The sequence below is a fragment of the Quercus suber genome, unplaced genomic scaffold (genome assembly GCF_002906115.3).
Source record: "Quercus suber isolate HL8 unplaced genomic scaffold, Cork oak 2.0 scaffold_416, whole genome shotgun sequence".
In the NCBI taxonomy this organism is placed as follows: Eukaryota; Viridiplantae; Streptophyta; class Magnoliopsida; order Fagales; family Fagaceae; genus Quercus; species Quercus suber.
The window spans coordinates 513,744-528,450 of NW_027069867.1; positions in this window are offsets into that span (position 1 = coordinate 513,744).

The following is a 14,707-nucleotide window of genomic DNA, read 5'->3' on the forward strand; positions in this document are numbered from 1 at the left end:
ATACAAGAAAGAAAAAAAGAAGGAGTTCCCTAAACGTGATGAATAAGTCTCCTCCTTATGCGGAAGATTTTTACCAAGTATATAAGATTTCCGGAGTCCTACTAGCGCAAGGACTCTATTTGGGCCCTTATGAAAATGGGTCAAAATATCCCCCATTAGGGGCTCAGCAGGCCCATGGACAACTAGCCTACCATTCTTTACCCCGTCCATATCCGGCCCGTTCAGGTCCGTCCAACGGGGGCCCGTGCAAATGATGGATCCGTTCATTCGGGCGTAAACGGATCATATTCGGCCTGTTCAGTCACATAAGACATTCCAAGATATTTTTCCTCTTTCAGAAAGAATTCACACAATTATCCAAGTTTGTTACTTGTGGAATCTTGATTTAGTTGTATCATGTAGACAATTTTCCTGCAACCTTTTAGCAAATTCATTTGAGTAGGGACAAATATTATTTTAAACATAATAATCCATTTTTGTGTCTCTAAACCTTTTGTTCTTGTAAATTTTTTCCCCATTCCTTTTCCCCATATTGCCCTACACTTAATGGTGGAGTTGTGTTAATTTATTGCTACTTTACCACTAAATCCAAAATTATTTTATCATCATTGTATATAAGTCACCGCTAATTATTTTTACCTTGGGTTGGTGGTGTTATTTTTAGATTTGACATTACCATAAATGAATTTGGGTTTAATAAAACCAAACTTTTAATGATTGACAGTTTGACACATTGTCACACAAATAGAATCCCTCATTATAAGAAAAATTATTAGGTACTGGAGAATGCAATAATTACTCTATAGGCACTCGATCCATATATCATCCCTCTAAATAGAATCTCTAACATCAATGACAAACACAAAATGCTCTCTATTTTAGAGAGTATAACCCCAAAATGAAGCTCCAGTGGCCTTTCTAAAGAAGAAAAATATTTTTTCTAATCTGCATTACCTCTCTTGATCAACCGAGTAATTGTAGATGATCCAAAAGAGTTTCTCTCCTTAAAAAAATTCCAATAGTTGAATAAAAACACACACACAGATATATATATATATATATATTTCTCTCTCTCAACAAAGGATGTAGAAGGTTAGAGCTCTCTCTCACAAAAAGACCCGCCCACATCTTTCAACTCCAAAATCGTGGCTTTCAGTTGAAGTTTAGGTCCACCACCTGTGAGGAAGAACGAAGATCTGGGAACATAGGCTCAACCACGAAAATTGGTACCCAAAATTTTATTTTTTTTGGGTTTTTCATCATATTAAATTATATTTCATCTTTTAGCTATCCATATTTGAGCATTAGTTACACTCCCCAATTGTTCTTTTAGCAACTGACCATCTAAAAAATAGTTTTAACCAAGTATGTACCTAAAATATTTTAGCATCTGTGAATAGTAAATCCTTATATTTACAACTTACTAATTATGAGTTTGTAAACTCAAATACTATATTTTATTCTCTCTCTCATATATATATATATATTATTGGGTTGTATTTAAAAATAAAAAATTGAATATTAAGTATATTGTAAAATGAGTTGATAAAATAGTGTTTAAAATGTAAAATAAGTTTTTACTTAACACAACATATAACAAAATTTGATGGAAAAGCCTTAATTGAATAAATTTGAAGGTTAGAAGATTGAAATGAACAAAAGTAAAGTTAGAGGATTGAATGAATTTTGGTAAAATATAGAGGTGTGTTTTGCATTTTAGCTAATATATATATATATATATATTATCTATTTTCATATATACATTTTATCATAGTTATAATCTAAATATTTTAAAAAACTATAGCTACACAAGATTTTGAATTTTTTTATTATTATTTTTTTTTGAAAAATGAATGTTTTTCTTTTTAAAGTTTTGATCATGTGTGTAACACATTTGAAGAGTCTTGTATTCTATTTAAGATAATTCTCAACATAAAATCTGACATCCTTTTAATAGAAAACCACTAAAAGAATACATAAATATAATTTAAAATGTTAAAAACTCATATGATCTTGTACTTTTTTTAAAAAGGTAAAACCCTTAACTTACCCGTTAACACATGACTTGAGTTACTATTTTAATTATTATGGTTTGGGTAATATCTAATTACTCATATATATATATATAAATAGCGGTGTGTCTTATAAATTTATTGTTCCACTAGATCCGCACTGTTTAATTTATGCTTCATGCGAATTTTCTCCATTTGAAGGATGATGGGATAGAGACAAGTTTTNTTCATCTTTTAGCTATCCATATTTGAGCATTAGTTACACTCCCCAATTGTTCTTTTAGCAACTGACCATCTAAAAAATAGTTTTAACCAAGTATGTACCTAAAATATTTTAGCATCTGTGAATAGTAAATCCTTATATTTACAACTTACTAATTATGAGTTTGTAAACTCAAATACTATATTTTATTCTCTCTCTCATATATATATATATATTATTGGGTTGTATTTAAAAATAAAAAATTGAATATTAAGTATATTGTAAAATGAGTTGATAAAATAGTGTTTAAAATGTAAAATAAGTTTTTTTTTTTTTTTTTTTTTACATCATCTTATGTGGTGAATGTTCTTCAGGGGTGGATGGCCTAAAAAAAAAAAAAACCCTTATCCCTTTTTCTCTTTTCACGTACCTTATCCTAAGTGTATGTATATATATTCAAATTATGTATACTTCTAATTTGATATTTTTATACATATTCTATTTATAATTTATTTATTTTACATATATTATTACCATCCTTCAAAACACTTGCTTTCTCCCATTCTTATCACTATAACGACTTTTCCTTCGAATTATTATTATTATCATTTTAAATCTCTATCTGATTAATATCAAAATCACCATATTAAAAAAGATAAAATACTTTCAACCTACTGTGGGCCTAAAGAGGTGATTGGAAAACTCCAATCCAACCGATCCGTCCTATCTCCTTGTCTTTGCTAAAAAAGATGTAGGTACAAAATCCGGCAACTTCCTGAATCGTATTTGCCTTAAGAAGTTGGCAATTGTTTTAATGAATCCAAATTACCTACTATACCTTGTAATGTAAAAGTCGGTGCTATTTAAACACAGTCATCTTGTTTCAACAACCAGATCCGTGCAAAATTTTGTAATGTTTCAATTCTTGACAGCGAATTTTGGATAAATTAAGTATGGTGTATTTTGTCTTTTATACGATGCACTTAGTCAGATGATTATGATTTATATAGGATGGTGTATTTTTTATTCTGGATCATTTACATAATAATAATAATAATATTGTGGATCGGCTTTTTGAATACATTTTTTATTTTTGTGCATGGAATACTTACAAACTCATAAAAATTTAGTTTAGGTTGCCGACCAAGTTTTAACATTTGGACTTCCTAGGAACTAGGAAAGGATTCAAAGAAGACAAAATATATTAATGGTGGAGTTCATTATGAATGTGGGAGAAAAAAGTATTATTTTATCATATTCTAAGATTATCTAAAAATTTTTATTTTTTTACAGCTTATTATGTTTAACATAAAAGTAATATTATAACTTTTCTAAAATAACCTATTAAAAAAAATGCTCGAAAAGCATGGGTTAACGGTACTTTAAAAAGAAAAAGAAAGAAAAAAGAAAAAAGAAGTAAAAAAGAAAGAGAGAGCACAGTTTACTTTGACATAGTCAGCATTTATAGCACTGCTCATTAATTTCCATTTCAATCAACACCTGAAATCCTAAACATACACAAACCATATATAATAATTGAATAGTAACTGAAATGTTAGGTGGATAAATGAATGATATAATATTTAAAAATGTTTAATTATTGCTGCTTGGTCACTGAATCTGGGAACTAATCACTCAATCACTTGTACATTATGAACACGCCGAGTACCATTTGAATCTTGACTACATTTTATTTACTATTTTTTTTTTGAGTAATAGGTCGGAAATCTTCACTACCTGATAAACGATTAAACGTACTTGCTTAGCTAAAGCTTAACTTTAGCTCTTGCACTCCTTCAAGCTAATTGAGTATAAACTATAAAGTTCTATACTTCCATCAGATTAATTCATTAAATAAATCTCTGCCAAACTCCCCGGAGCTTTCACAGAATCTATTAGCAAGTGTACTTGCACCAGATTAATTCATTAAATAAATCTCTGCCAAGCTCCCCAGAGCTTTCACAGAATCTTTTAGCAAGTGTAATTGCATCAGATTAATTTATTACATAAATTGCACGAAAATCCAATGCCTTTGTCTAAGTAAAGGATTAAATCCCGTTAGTTGTTCACTGACAATGACATAAATTAAAAATAATATATATTTTTTTTAGAAGAGACTTTAAAATAATCTAGATATGACCCAAAAAAAAAAAAATTTGAAGGTAAATTACACTAACCTCTCTTGAGATTTATCAAAATAACAGTCTTCCCATTAGTATAAACTGACACTAACCTCCGTCATTAATTTCTTTAAATATAACAAATAATTAGTCCATACTCTTCAACTTTGTTACTTCCATAACGAGATATTCATTTTTTTATTATTAGTTTGTACAAATCTCAAGGGTGAGAATCATTTTTAATTTATGTCAAATTGATTAAATATATAGTGTATAGACTTTGACATACCTATTCTCCATGCTGATTTGTCGCATGGGGTGGTGCACCAGTACTGGAAGAGTGACCACAAATTCTGAGGCAGTGTTAGTGTTACTCTTAGCAGGAGAGAGAGAGAGAACGATTAGGATGGGTTGATTTGGTAAATTTTTAAAACTTTGTGTAAGAAAATTAATAACGATAGGTATTCAACAAGATTAGCAAGAACGATAGGTTGATAACATACAATAGGAAAAGAATGCTTGAGTTAACCCTTTATTCGTTGCATGTGTGAAATCAATATCTGTCCTAGACTCCAAGGCATATGGCATGATTTCATTTGATGGGTGAAGTTGGGTGAACCACTAAACATGATTGATATATGGTCTATTTAGAATACTGAATAATTTCTCTTTTATTTGATGGGTGTTTAACAGCTTTCTAACGTTGTACTAATGAAAATTATGAAATAGATGGTTGTTCCCTCTTCTTACTGACGTTAAAATTAAGAGTACTTTTTTTTTTTTTTNGAAGAAGTGACAGAAGTGAAGAAATGAGTGGAATGTACCATGTGGTCAGTAGCACCACTATCAAGAATCCAATCATATGAACTAATATGAGAGGTGTTGGTACTAGAAGAAAAAACTGAATGCTGAAGAGAAGGAGAAAACCATATACCTGACAAGGTTTGGGCTTGATCATCCATGGAAGGCTGAGCAATGATGGTGGCAACATGAGGAGCATTTTCCAAACAGACCTCTGGTGGTGCTTGGGTACCAAAATGGCATTGAGAATTCAACAAGCCAAGTAATTGTTGATATTGAGCCTTGGTGAGAGCAACAGGTTCATTGAGAGGACTTTCAGCTGCAACAACATTGTTTGCAAAAGATTGACCACCTTTGCTTTTGAACTTATATCCAGGAGGGTATCCGTGCAACTTGAAACATTTGTCAACAACATGCCCCATAGCTCCACAATGAGTGCATTGTGGCCTGCCACTCTTGAACTTAACAAAAGGCTTGGTGTTCCCAGGTTTAGATCCAAAAGCTGCCAAAGCTGCTGATGTATCAGCCAAAACTTTCTTTGCAGCACCTACTTTTCTCTGTTTCTCATCTTGTAGTAGAAGAGAAAATACTTTGCTCAATTGAGGCACAGGCTCCATAAGCAGAATTTGACTCCTGACAGCTGCATATGTCTCACTCAGCCCCATTAGGAAAGACATGGTACACTCTTCAACTTGGTGACCACATGTACATATTCTGTAATTAGAGAATTCATCCCAAAGCCCTTTAAACTTGGCATAGTATGCATTGATAGTTAGATCCTCTTGAACTAAAGAACTAATCTCCTTTCTCAGATCAAAGATTGTAGGACCATTTCCTTGCCCAAACCTGTTTTGTAGATCGACCCATACATCTCTAGCAGTCTTGAAATAAACTATACTTGACTGCAACTCCTTGGAAACTGAATTAAACAGCCAAGCCAGGACAGTGCTATTGCACTTATTCCAAGCTGTGTAATGTGGATGATCAACAGATTGAGGCTTAGGGATTGAGCCATCAATGAAGCCCAATTTAACTTTGGCATCCAAAGAGATAAGTATGGCCCTACTCCAGGTGTTATAGTTATCTTCAGTGAGATGTTGAACTACCAAAGAAACTCCTGGATTGTCACCACTGGATAGAAAATAGGGACTAGATGTGTTTTTCCAAGGATGCACAGTAGGAGTAGGATTAACACTAGAGGTACTCTCAGTCATACTTATCACAGAGAAAGAATGATAAAACGAAGATTCAAGGTCTCAAGAAACCAAAACAAGAATAAAAGAAACACGAATTGGTTTTCTCAAGAATTCTCCAAGAAATAAGAGTAGAATTCTGTGAGACAATCAAGCTGTAATTCACAATCTTGATGAGATTGTAAATGGAAACAGTATTGAATTCGAAACAGAATAACCCTAAAATTGATGAAACAATGAATTGAAACCCTAAAAATAGAGATTTCTATTCAATTATGAACAGAAGAACAGAAAATCAAGATTTCAACACACTAAGGAATTAAAACCTCGAAGATGATGAACTTAATGCAAGAATCAACAGAAATGTAGAAAGTAAATCTCTAGTTGATCTGAATGAAGCATTAAGAAGCAAGAAAGAAAGTAATTGAACTAGGAAATTTCAGAATACCATACTTGGATGATCTCTGAACTAGTTCGCTCTGATACCATATTGAATTCTGTACAAGCTTCACAGTTGCATCAATGGAGGAACAAAACTCAGAGAGAGAAAGATGAATGTAAAACTTGTAGAAGTGAATTCGTTGAATTAGATTACAATACCTCTGTTCTTTATATAGTTAGAACAGAGGCGGGAAAGATGAAAGAATTGAAACAGAATTAACTAACTGCCCAATTGATCTAGGCCATACACGTGGAATCAAATCTAACTAACTATTTAACACTTATGTATAACGGCAGTAGTTCATAAGCTTATATTCTATTCTAAGCTTAAACTACTTGTAGCTTGTCTCTGTACTTATAAAACAACAAGCTAAGCTACTCGTAGTTTATTTCTCTTATTTACAAAACTGCTAAACTACTCGTAGCTCATTTCTCTATTTACAAAACTACAAGACTCAAACACTACAAGACTCAAACACTGAGTCTAATATCAAACTCAACAAGTTAACCCTTTATTCGTTGCATGTGTGAAATCAATATCTGTCCTAGACTCCAAGGCATATGGCATGATTTCATTTGATGGGTGAAGTTGGGTGAACCACTAAACATGATTGATATATGGTCTATTTAGAATACTGAATAATTTCTCTTTTATTTGATGGGTGTTTAACAGCTTTCTAACGTTGTACTAATGAAAATTATGAAATAGATGGTTGTTCCCTCTTCTTACTGACGTTAAAATTAAGAGTACTTTTTTTTTTTTTTGATAATTTAATTGTTATAATAGTGGGGTAAGAGGATTCGAACTTTGATTATATTCATAAAAAAGAAGAAGAAGAAGGTAATAACCCAAAGTTACAAGCCCTAGACCAAGAATGAGAATAATTAAGTTGTGGACCTTGTAGCAACAATCCATGATGCATGTTTTGCATATTATTATTATTATTATTACTGGCTTGTATCACTCAAAGATTTTATTATTATTATTATTACTGGCTTGTATCATTCAAAGATTTTTTTTTTTGAATTTTTGTGTGTGGCTTATTTAGTCCATGTTCTACGCAATAAAAAGAATCTATTTCATTAACATTTAATATCCAGTTAGTTAATGAAAAAAATTATTGAATACTTCGGTAGTATAATAAATACGTATTTTTTTCTCTTAAATAAATTGTAAGTCTCACTATAAATTTAATTAGTAAGATTTATAATTATATAAGAATGAAGAATATACATTTATAATATTTCGAGAATATCTAATAATTACCTATTAACAAAAGAATAGTAGAGTTCAATCAAAGATATGTTGTTTGAGTGAGAAAAGACAATAATAGAGCCCGTTTGGTACATATGTTTAAAAACTAAAAATTGTAGTTTAAAAATTTTTGTGAAAATACGTGTGGGTGAAAAAATATGTTAAAATACGTGAAATGTTGTTTAAAAATTGAAAATTGTTGTTTAAAATTACTTACCAAACACCCCTGTAATATCTGAAACTTTAGGTCCATTAATGTCCAACTTTTTTGGTTCTCGAGTGGCCCGTTATGGCCCAATGTTTCGCTTTTTAATATTGTGGTAGTCCCATGCGTCACTTTTACAAAACTAGAATGGGGTTGATGTCCACTTGGACTTTGCTCAGCTGTCCGAATCCAATGGTACCAAATTCAAGCCTATGCTTTTCTATTCTATGCCTTAATTACTCTTTTAGAGCATTCACATCGTTTATGCTCATTACTCAACGACCAGTTACTCCTTCTCACCCAAAAAAAAAAAAAAAAGACGAACAACAACAACAATACAAAACTACGGCTCAGGAGTCAAGATGTCGACTTTTGTGTGTGTTGTGTAAAAACACTCTCGTGTTTATGACACTTTCTTTTTTTTCTTTTTGAGAAAAAAATTATGAATATTTTATTAATCTATAATCTAATACATCAGAAAAAACAAAGATGTAAATCCTCCATTCACACAATAGTAGCAATATTATCACGAGCAAATATGTATATATATATATATATATATGTTCCATGCGCCTGTTGTGAAGTCCCTGTATAATTCCATGCATCTGACAAACCCTTAGGAATAAAAATATTCCTTAAGACTCATATTGAAGTTCTTGAAAAGAAAAAGAAATACTTTGGTCTTGTCATGCTTTCATGCTTTGGTCTTGCCATGCTTCTTCCGACAAAATCTGAACATTATAGGTTGAAGAAAAGGAAAAAAAATTTCAATTGATTTTTAAGTCAAAAAGTGGAAAAAATACTGTTTACATATATATATATATATATATATATATATTTGTTGGTGATAATATTGCTACTATTGTGTGAATAGAAGATTTACGTCTTTGAGAAAATTCAATTTGATTTAATTAGATTTTCAATTTTACACCATGTGTTCCATCTAATTTTTAATTTTTGTGTCAAATGAGTTAAGAGAAAATTCAATTAAATTCTAAATTAGATGTTTAATTTTGTGCCATTTGTCCATTTAACTTTCTTAATTTTGTTGCCCGACGTTATAAACAAGGATACCAGAATAATATCACTCCCAAGTAACCTCCCCTCTGTTTTCCAAATTCAATGAAACTCATGTTTTGTTCCTTAAAAAAAAAAAAAAAAAAGAAAAAAAAAAAAGAAAAAAGAAGGAGAAGAGGAAGAAGAAGAAAANGACACTTGCTTTTTTTGTCTTTTGAGAAAAAAATTATGAATATTTTATTAATCTATAATCTAATACATCAGAAAAAACAAAGATGTAAATCCTCCATTCACACAATAGTAGCAATATTATCACGAGCAAATATGTATATATATATATATATATATGTTCCATGCGCCTGTTGTGAAGTCCCTGTATAATTCCATGCATCTGACAAACCCTTAGGAATAAAAATATTCCTTAAGACTCATATTGAAGTTCTTGAAAAGAAAAAGAAATACTTTGGTCTTGTCATGCTTTCATGCTTTGGTCTTGCCATGCTTCTTCCGACAAAATCTGAACATTATAGGTTGAAGAAAAGGAAAAAAAATTTCAATTGATTTTTAAGTCAAAAAGTGGAAAAAATACTGTTTACATATATATATATATATATATATATATTTGTTGGTGATAATATTGCTACTATTGTGTGAATAGAAGATTTACGTCTTTGAGAAAATTCAATTTGATTTTAATTAGATTTTCAATTTTACACCATGTGTTCCATCTAATTTTTAATTTTTGTGTCAAATGAGTTAAGAGAAAATTCAATTAAATTCTAAATTAGATGTTTAATTTTGTGCCATTTGTCCATTTAACTTTCTTAATTTGTTGCCCGACGTTATAAACAAGGATACCAGAATAATATCACTCCCAAGTAACCTCCCCTCTGTTTTCCAAATTCAATGAAACTCATGTTTTGTTCCTTAAAAAAAAAAAAAAAAGAAAAAAAAAAAAAGAAAAAAGAAGGAGAAGAAGAAGAAGAAGAAAAGAATCCTCACCCCGGTCTCTTAGATCGATCATTTTAACTCTTCTACTTCCACCTCTTCTCCACTACACAGAAACTATATAAATCTGCCAAATTTGGTGACCCTTAGTCCTTAGCAGTCAACGCTCTTCAGTTGATTGCGCGCTTAATTCCCTTTTCTAAATGCTAGGCCCCAGCGAGGGAGTGAAGAAACACTAAGATTCAGTTGATGGCCAATATATCTATGCGCATTTGAAAGACCGAAGATGTTTTGTATAATTTTTTAATCCTACCAAATAAGATAGTTTGTTTATTTACTATACATTTTTATTTATTTATTTTTCATATTCTATGAATTTGTTGGTCTCTGTTGAGAGCATTAATTAGTATGTTTGTTGAGCGGTTCAATTAAAAAAAAAATATAGAATATGTATATATATCTCTAATGGTTTTGGAATTTTTTTAATGACTGTTTGTTTGGTTTTTGAAAAATTGAAAGCAATGGGGGCCGGGTACCGATAAAATTGCTTGATTGATATACTTTTTGTTCTTTTAGTTCATGCTTTATTATGATAAAAATGCCTGAATCTTTAATTTCTTCTAAAGATTTTGTTATGAAAATTTGATTAACAAAAAAACACAAAAGAAACAATGGACTAGCTCACTCCACCAGAAGTTGGAGCTTGAAAACCCTTACACTGTAGTCTGCCTCAATCAAATTATCATTATCTTTTCTTGGTTTATTGCCCGATTATAATAATGGCCATTCGTTGAGGAAAGAAAACGATTAACTAAAATCATATTCTTTGATATGTTCAATTTCTTGGTGTCTATATGGTATTATTACGAGACTTATTTTTTTCAAATCTATTCACCTTCTAATTTAGAGTAAGACATCTTCTCAAAAAAAAAAAAAAAAAAAAATTAGAGTAAGACAAAAGTTTTCAATATTCTATATATTTTCATCCGGTGTTGCATGCCATATGTTCAACAGAATTCCTTTTAAACTTAAGATGTGACATTGTCATTCAATTATTGTTCTCCTCACTACAACATTGTTTCTTAATGAAAGCTACATATATTGATTGTAACATCTATTGGATATATCAAATTTCTCCAAGTCTTTTAAACTGTGTGAGTGTGTTTGCGAATTAACCTTGATAATGGTAATATACCAACAGAAATATCAATCTTTAATTCATGCTTAACATATCTCAAATGGGAGTGGCAATGTCAATATCATCCTCAATTGAATCCTCAGTATATACAGATTTCTTCCCCACATAGTGAACGCAACATGTTCCATTTTGATTGATAGATTAATGGGCTTTTAGAACTAAGAAAAACTCATCTAAAAAAGAACTGTGAAAAACTGTTGATGTGTGTTTTATTGGATTGACACTTTTTCTTAATTATTAATTAAGAATAATGATATGCTAAGAGGAAAGGGGGAAGGTCTAGCCCATCTCTAACTTTAGGAGAAATGACCTAATCTAAAAGAGAGGAAATGGAGGTGGGACCATCCCAGTTACTAAAGACAGGCCAACATACCACATTGTGTAACAAAAAGCTTTTAGTTCTAGGAACAAAAATAAAATCCCAACAAAGAAAGGGACTTTGTAGCCACATTGGGTTTACTAGTTGATGATGTAAAAAATCACCAAGTTGAGGACCTTGTTTCACCAAATGGACGATTCCACGGTGTGTCGTGTCTTCGGTCCGAGCTTGCAAGAAGACTTGAGAAAGAAGTGTAATATACTAGTGTGGTGTTTGCCAAAAACATTCCGATGCTTAAGTCAGAAAGAAAGAGAATGATGTAGAGAGAAAAATGGCTTGGAGCAGTTTTTGGGTGAGTATTTATGTGTACCTTTGGATGATGTTGTCCCCTTCTTTTATAGTTGTTTTCCCTTCTTTATGAATAATGAATTTTGGCATTTATGGGCAATGGCTAGTGTGTCATGAATGGGATCTCTGAAGTACATAGTTCACTTGTTACCATTACTTCGTCTGCTACTTTTTATCATCAACACATGTAATAAATGCGTAATACTTGTTTGGATTGTCATAGACACGAAATGATGATCCCGTGTTATTTTTGACTCATCAGCTGCCCCCCTGCTCTTGCCTCGTCCTTAGGATGAGACAAGAACATATTCATTCGTCGCTTTGTGTTCTGTGTTCGGTGCATTTATTGCGAAATGATGTCTTGTTTACTGCGCACCATGTGTACCGTCAAGATGTCCTTGTCATGTTAGTTTTCCTCGGCTTTCCCATGCACGACCCCCACTCATAGTGGTATGTTGTATGGTGATATGGATGTCTGCTAATGATGGAGACATTAGCAAGGACCTGGGCTTTGGTTGCTACTCGAGGTCGATATTCTACGTCGAACTGGCCAAGCTCTATAGTTCACTGGACAAGGTGACCTGTTGTGTCTATCTTGTTCATTGTCTTCCTTATCGGTTGGTCAGTCATGACGACGATGAGATGTGCCTGAAAGTAGTGGTGCAGTTTTCTGGAAGCGACTACTAAGGTGAAAGAAATCTTTTCTAACCTTGGGTAATTTGACCTTGAAATGCTTGGTTGGTGTAGTATACCAGCCTCTGCACTTCTTCCTCTTCTTTGATTAATGCCGAGCTTACTGCTGTGTTGGATACTGCCAAATAGAGTTGCAATTTTTCTCCTGTTATTAAAGGGCTTAAGAATGATGACTGCATCAAGAACTCTTTTAACTTCATCAAGGCTTCCTCACATTTGTCTGTCCATTGAAAGGCCTTCTTCAAGGTCTTGAAGAAGGGTAGGCACTTGTTTGTCGCTCGAGAGACGAATCTGTTTAACGACATGACTTTTCCTGTTAAGCTCTGTACTTCCTTTACTATTTTAGGGGACTTTACCTGCCTTATTGCCTTTATCTTATCTGGATTAACCTTTATGCCCGTTGGGATACCACGAATCCCAATAATTTCGTTGATGATATAGCAAAGACATACTTTGAAGGGTTTAGTTTCATCTTGTACTTACGCAGTGTGTCGAAGGTTTCCTTCAAGTTGTTCGCTTCGTCATTGCTTTTCACTAACATATCATCTATGTACACTTCCACTTTTCTTCCTATCTGATGATAGAACATGTGGTTCACTAACCTCTGGTATGTAGCCTTTACGTTCTTCAGTCCGAAAGGCATCACCTTGTAGCAGTATAACCCTTGGCTAGTGATGAATGAGGTCTTCTCTTAATCTTCCTTGTTCATCATGATCTGATTGTAGCTAGAGAAGGCATCTATGAAGCTTAAAATCTTGTGTCTAGCAATTGAGTCCACCAGTTGGTCGATCTTGGGTAGGGGGAAGGTATCATTTGGGCACACTTTGTTGAAATTTGTGAAGTCGACACATATTCTCTACTTGCAGTTGTTCTTCTTTACCATCACTACGTTGGCTAGCTATTCAGGGTAGAACACTTCCCTTATGAAGCCTGCCTCCAAGAGTTTTTCAACTTCCTTTGCTACTGCCTTATTGCATTCATGTGCGAATATTCTTTGTCATTGCTGCACTGGTCTGCACTTCAGATTAACATTGAGATGATGTTGGATGACTCCTCTGTCGATTCGTGGCATATCTTCGTGCTTCCAAACGAAAACATCTTGGTTCTTTCTTAGGAAGTTTGTTATCTCCGTCTTTGCTAGAGCTGAGAGCGTTGAATCTATTTTCAAGACTTTGGACGGATCTCTAGGGACGACCTCAATTTCCTATAGTACTTCTGATGGTTTGGGTACTAGTTCAGGTTCGTTTATCATCCATGTGTGGTTTTCCCCTAATGCTAGGGCAGCTTGATAGTATTCTCTTACTAGGACTTGGTCTCCTCTAATTTCTCCTATGCTATGGGCCGTAGGGAATTTAACTTTCAGGTAGTAGGTCAATGTTGCTGCTTTCAACTTGTTGAGCGTTGGTCGTCCAAGGATGACGTTGTATGTCGATGGGTAATTTATCACGAGGAAGTCAATCTCTTTGGAGACTTGTGCTGGATAAGTGCTTGCAATTATGGTTAGCTTAACAACACCTTTAGGAATAACCCTGTCCCCGGTAAAACTCACCAGTGGGGAAGTGAATGGTCGTAACCTTTCCTTGTTCAGCTTCATTTGTTGGAAGGCTAGCAGATAGATAATATTTGCTGAGCTTCCATTATCTATCAGTACCTGATGCATGTTGAACTCTTCCATCCTGAATATTATAACTAGCGGATTGTCATGGGGTTGTCTAATGCCACAAGCATCCTTCACAGAAAAAAACGATGTTTGGTTCGCTGTATCTAGGCATTATTTAAGGTCGGAACCGTGAGTGTACGCTGTTTACCTCTTTGGCATACGCCTTTTTTTAGTGATTTGGAGGATCCTCTTGCTACCAATCCTCCTGAGATCATCCTTATTTCTCCTATGGGGGCTTTATTGCCCCCTCGTCTCTGGCTCCTTTTCTTTCTTGTCCCTCTGTTATATTTTATAC